The following is a 6,752-nucleotide window of genomic DNA, read 5'->3' on the forward strand; positions in this document are numbered from 1 at the left end:
GCCTTTCTTTGTATCTCTAGTACTTAATGCAGTGCCATATGCTTGTGGACTGACAGAAATGACTAGAAAAGATCAGGGTTTAGACTGCAATAGAGGTTATAGCTCAGGCTGTGGCCTAGGATGTAGGTCAGATAATGGTCAAAGTTAGAACTAGGTGAAGGTATTCATTCATTCATTCACTAAATAAATAGTATGTTTATGTGCAAAACCCTATAGAACACTAGGAGGGTGAAACAAATATGAGTAAGATATTCTTTCCCTAAAGGAGTCTCTAGTCTAATGTAAAAGATAAGATAGGAAGAGCTATCACCATATGTAGCAAAGAGTACTGAGGGTTATGTATTAGAAAGGTATGCCAGAGTGCCATGGAAGCACAAATGAGGGAGCCATCACTTCAACTGAGAAAATTTGATGGAGGAGATGGAAAAGGTGGCACTTGAACTAGGTACTGAAGAATAGGTAGACTGGATAGGTAGAAGGGAAACCTTGAAAAAGTACACCTAGGAAAGTTCAGAATAAATCTAGAAATCACACATAGTCCAATGTGATAAAATGTGGTAAGATGAGAAGACGTATTCTGCCCACATCCTGGCAGATATTTCATAAGATCCAAGCTCTAGAGCTAGAAGGGATCTGAAGAGATCTCCCAGTTCAATTTCCTCATTTTACAAATGAGTACACCAAGGCCTAAAGAGATTGAGTGATGTACCTCTGATTACATAGATGTATCAGAGGTGGGATTTGAATCCAGGTCCTGTGACTCTCAAAGTAATCTTTACGATGTATCAGGAGTTAGGAATGGAATTCACTATGATGGGACCAAATAGTATAGGGTCTTTACTGTTGGGTTAAAGAATCTGGATTTTTTAGTCAGCAAAGAATAAGAAGAATAGACAGAATAGTTAAAAGTAAACAAGGTGAATAGAGCACAAGATAAAAAGGACACAATGAGGAAATCCACAAAATTCTACCACTACCACCACCACTGTTATCTTATGTAATTTTACTATCTCATACTTTATTTTTCTTCCTTAAGGATATGATTTCTCTGTAATCACATTCAACTGAGATCAATGTATAACATGGAAACAATGTAAACACTAACAGACTGCCTTCTGTGGGGAGTGGGGGGAAGGAAGCAAGAATGGGGGAAAAATTGTAAAACTCAAAATAAATAAAATCTTTCTAAACAACAAAAAATCCACATTCTACCACTACCCCCTTTTAAACAAAAAGACAAAAAGATCTCAACAGGCTGGAACCTTGGGATAAATTCTAAGGAGATGGAATTTAATAGAGACAAATGTAAGGTCCTATAACTGGTTCAAAAAAATTAATAACACAGTCATTCAGTCAAGGAGTACTTATTTTGCTTACTATGTGCAAGGAGTTGGCCTAGGTTTTAGAGAAGCAAAGATAAAAATGAAATAATACCTACCTTCCTAGATACATTCTATCAAGAGAGACAGTAAAGGATTTGGGGGGCTTAATTGATCTCAAACTCAAGACAAGGCAAAAAAATGAGATATGGTAGCCACTGGGTCTCCCCCCATTCTAAGAAGAATGAAGTGATGGTCCATCAATTATTCAATCCAAAAATCCATAAGCACTAATTAAGTTTGTTCTGTATTAGGCATTCTGCTGGATGCTATGTTTTATAAACACAAAAAACAATTTCTACTCATGGAAGAGTGTACATTCTAATGGAGAAGACCTTTTAATCCTACCAAGCTTTGCTTTGGTCTGAGCACATCTGAAGTAATTATGTTAAATTTTGGACATTATAGGGAGAAGGTTAATAAACTAGAGACTCTCTTAAGGAATGCAAGCAGGATAATGAAAGAATTATAGACATTGTCATATAGATTTTTTGAAAAGCCTAGGAATGTTTCACCTAGAGAAAAAGAGGCTTTGGATACATAGAGTCTTGAGTCTGAAGTCAAGAAGACCTAAGTTCAAATGCAGTCTTAGAAAATTCACTTGTGACCTGTTTGCCAATGTTTCCTTATCTGTTAAATGGGAATAATAATAGTATCCACCTCCCAGCATTGTTGTGAGGATCAAATGAGATAATAATTACAAACTGCAGTACCTGGAACATTGTGAGCACAATATGAATAACATTAGCTATTTGAAGTGCTGTCTTAAGGAGAAAAGATTAGACTTATTCTGATTGGCCACAGCAGCTAGAAGTTGGAGCAACATCTGGAAACTAAAGAGATAGGTTTCACTTAGATGAAATGAAAAGGTTCTGGCAATTAGGGCCATGGCAAAGTAGAGTGTGCTGCCCTAGCAGGTAATGGGTTTGTTTCTTGCCCTGGAGGTTTTCAAGTAGAAGGTGAAGGACCATTTATTAGGGATGTCAGAGAAGAAATGGATTCCTTTTTTTGTTTGTTTTTTAGTTTTTTCGAAAGGCAATGGGGTTAAGTGGCTTGCCCAAGGCCACACAGCTAGGTAATTATTAAGTGTCTGAGGTCAGATTTGAACTCAGGTACTCCTGACTCCAGGGCGGGTGCTCTATCTACTGCGCCACCTAGCCGCCCAAGAAATGGATTCTTGTGTGGACTGATCTAGATAACCTCTGAGGTCCTTTCCAACCCTGAGAATGAGAGATTCTGTAAATTCACGTTTTTAAAACAGATTTTATTTCTTTTTTTAAATTAAATTTTATTTTCATAACTGCCTTCTTTCTCTCTCACCCACCAGCTAATGTGAGAAAGCAAGAAAAACAAAACCCTCATTGCAAACACATATACTTAAGCAAAACAAAATAGACACTGGCCATGTCTAGGAAAAAATATGTCTCAGTTTGTTCTCTGAGAGTCTGTCACCTCTCTATCAGGAAGTGGGTAACATGTTTCATTTTGAGTCCTCTGGAATTGTGGTTGGCTGTTGAAATAGATATATTATATTAAAACCAGAGAATTCTACTTTCCAAAGGATAGTATTTATTCTGTAATTGTGCCTGTGTATACAGAACATGATTTTTGTCTCCTGTCTATTTGAAGAATTCTTTGATAGAACCATTAAAGATTTAGGGGTGAGGGTAGGAGGCAATATCATGGTCAGAACTGTGTTTTAGGCATATTAGGAACTATATGGATTTGACTCAAGACCAAGAGATTCAAATCTTAAAGAAAAAGACTGTGAGATCAATCTTTCCCAAAGGATTAGAACTTAGAGATCATTAGACTAATTCTCTCATTTTATAGATAGGTAAAATGAAGCCCAGTGAAGGGCAGAAAAGGGATCAAGGTCACTTAGGTAGTTTATCATAAACTTCCAAAATTGAGATTTGAATCCACACTTCTTTCCCTGAGTGGAATTTATTCCTTAATTAATTTTGATAAATGGGAATATCTCTGTCTTAAAGAGTACCTTGAGTTACCAGAATTGAAGAAGGAATTCCTATCTCTAATTCTCAGCCAGTTCCCAGGTTCCTGTCCCTCTCCTTGGGAAACATGGGAATAAATCCTAGCTGCTGGTTGGGTCCCTGAAGATAATGGTTAAGGGGGAATAATGTTCAGGGGGGACATGGACATATCTGACCCATGTCAGAAAGTGACCTAGATCTACTGTGGTCCTTGGACTGAGCTGGAAAATCACTGTTTATTAATTAATATTATCATATATTATATAATATATAATAATAAAATATTAATTAATAGCAATTTTTATTAAGGTTATGTTTATCTAGGAAGACCCTGAATCCCCAAAGCAGTCCAATTCATCTTTCAAAAGGGTCAGATGGACCTTAACAAGGAAAGTCTGCTTGTTTAGTTATCTATTTTATATATATATGTGTGTGTGTGTGTGTGTATGTGTATCTGTGTGTGTATGTGTTATTTTATAGCTAGTATATGTTGCATCCATTATGAGTGTATGTTGTGTATCAGTACTATTGTCTTGTGCATCTCTTGTTTTATATCTGTCTTATATATGTGTTGTATTGAATTCTATCTCTCTAACTCTATATATCTGTGGGGGATATAGATGGAATTCTCCATTTCTCCCTTCAGACCCCGGGGGGGGGTAATTTTAGACATAAGGAATACTGAGAGCAAAACAATGGGAAGATGAGAATATAAGAGATGTTCAGGAAGAATGAATATACTGTTTGCCTGCTTTATCAGCAGGTTCAAAAGTGGGGTAGTGGAGATAAGGCTGGGAAGGTACTTTGCTGTGGTTCATCCTAGGGTTTTTGAAGAGGTCCAATGACATCATAGGGAGATATCTTGACCTTTGCTTCAACTGAATTTAAGTGAGCGAGAGCTGTAAAAACTCATCTGCCTCACTCTCTCCCAGAGTCATTGAAGTCCAATGGCAAGATAAAAGTCAGGACAACTGGCTATGACCCAGGATGAAGTAGATGACCTTGACATCTGACCAAACTCTACTGTGCTTGCTTCAGTCACCATTATAGTTATTTGAACAAATTATTTTCATTCACCACCATATTCATATTCCACCAGGAGGATGTCTTCACAAGCTTGGAGTAGACATCTTCCTAATTCACTGCTGGTTTGAGGTCTGTTGGTTACCTCCAACCTGATTTAGCCCATCTGCCAAGATGGTTTTATCAGAATGTGATCACTGCACATACTACAGCTTCTTGGAGCCATTGGTAAGCACTGGGTGCCAGGTGGTCACCAAAGACGGATGAGCAGCCCTAAAAAGACTGGGCAAGCCTTCACATCAGAGATGCTAGTCCTTATGAACCTTTCCTACACTTTCCTATAGTAGGTAGAGACCAGGTTAAGGGAGACCTTGACATAACATACTGAGGATTCACAAAAGCACAAAATTTGAGAGTAGGAAAGGATCATGACCATTTAGTACAGTTCATCCATGAAGGGACTCCCCACTATATCATATTTGCAATTGGCTATACAACCATTTGTGAATCCCTCTGAAAAGGAGGAATCCACAACTTCAGAGCTACATTGGGGTAACTCTAATTACTAGGGAGTTTTTCCTTGACATCAAGAGTCAATTTGCCTCTTTGCAACTTTGCCTCCCTCATTGCTCTGAGTTCTGCTCTCTGGGGACAGAAAAACCAAGTCTCATCCCTCATGACTGCCCTTCAAATATGTCAGTCAATCAATCAATTAAAAAGCATTTATTAAGCTCTTATTGTGTGTCTGGCACAATCCTGAGTGACAGGGATTCCAAAAAAATCTATTATTATATTTCCTTCTCTTAAGTCTCCCTTCTTCAGGCTAAATCTCCCCTCCCCCTTCCCTTTAGTCAATCCTCATATGACATGGGACCAAAGTCCTTCATCATGGATACTCTCCAGTATTCCAATGCTTTCCTTAAACTGTAATGCCTAGAGATGTATACAGTACTCCAGATGAGTTCTGAGGAGGGCAGAGTACCCACAGAGACATTCATCTCCCTTCTGCTGTTAGCTACCCCCCCCCAAGATCTGTAGCCCAAGATCATATTAACTCTCTTGGCTCCTGTAATCACCCTCTTGATTCAGTTTAGGATCCACATAAATCACAGACTTTTTTCAGAACAACTGCTGTCCAATCCATCTAGTGAAGTTGAATTTTTATTCTGAAGTGAAAGGCTATATACATCTCCTTCAATTTCATATGATTAGTGTCACATCATGCTCCAGCCTATGAAGATTATTTAGGGTCCTCACTCTGTTGATCAGACTTTTAGCTAACATTTGTCTATACTCTAAGGAAAGCCATGGCTGGGAAGCAGGAGAGTGATGTGATCAGAGGTATTCATTTAAGATGGATGATCATTCTGGAAATGAATTCGGGTGGCAGGTGTGTTGGAGACAGGATTGTACTGGAAATTGAAGAAGGAATAAGAGGGAGATCTTGAGGGAAGAATCAGCTTTAAAAAGGGGGATCCAGGTTTAGTTAGTCTCTCATTATGCCCCCTCCCCAATTCCTTGCTTCTGCTTTGCTTGAAAAGAAAGTATTTTCATTGGGGAAAGAGGCATGTGTGGGGGAGCTACAAGACTGTGGGTGCATCCATGTGTGTTCATGCTTGCTCCACTAATTACACCCCCATCCCATGTCATCATTCAGCCCTCCCCAACTTTCCCCACATCAAAGGCTCAGTGTCTCATAAGTCCAGAGAGAAAGTTTCAGAGCCTTGGGCCATTAGGCTTGGGAGGAAAAATGAGAAAAGTCAAGAGCTAAGAAACTGGGCAACAGAGAAGTTCAGCTCTTCTAGTGTGGTACAATAAAAAACAAACAAAAAACAAAAACCAAAACTCGCTGAATTTAGGGTCAGAGAAATTTTGTTCATCTCTCACAGCTCAATTTCCTCACCAGTAAAATGAGAGGGTTGGCCTCAGCCTCTAGGGTCCTTTTTAGCTTTAAATCTGTGGTCTACATTTAAAAAAAAAATTAGATCTCTTAAAGTTTTCTAGCACCAACCCACCCATCTCCCACCTTTTTTCTATGACAACCCTTCTATATCATTTACTTTGTTTTCCTTTCAGGAATTTCCTTCTCTCCGTAACTCCTTTGGCCCCTTTTAGTTTCTCCTCCAGTCATTTATCGGTCTTTGCTCTAATTCCCTGGGAGGCCAAGATTAAAGAATCACAGATCTAGAACTGAAAAAGCTTCAGGTCTCATCTAGGAAATGGGGACAACATCCAGAAACTCAGATTCTTGCACTTCAATTTGTGCCCTGCCCCCATCCTTCCATCCCCTACCCCCACCTCCCCCCGGTCCAAAAGAGCAAGGTCCTGCTTCAGTTCCAGGGTCTTTCCCTGGGAG

Source organism: Macrotis lagotis, chromosome 1 (genome assembly GCF_037893015.1).
Source record: "Macrotis lagotis isolate mMagLag1 chromosome 1, bilby.v1.9.chrom.fasta, whole genome shotgun sequence".
Classification (NCBI taxonomy): Eukaryota; Metazoa; Chordata; class Mammalia; order Peramelemorphia; family Peramelidae; genus Macrotis; species Macrotis lagotis.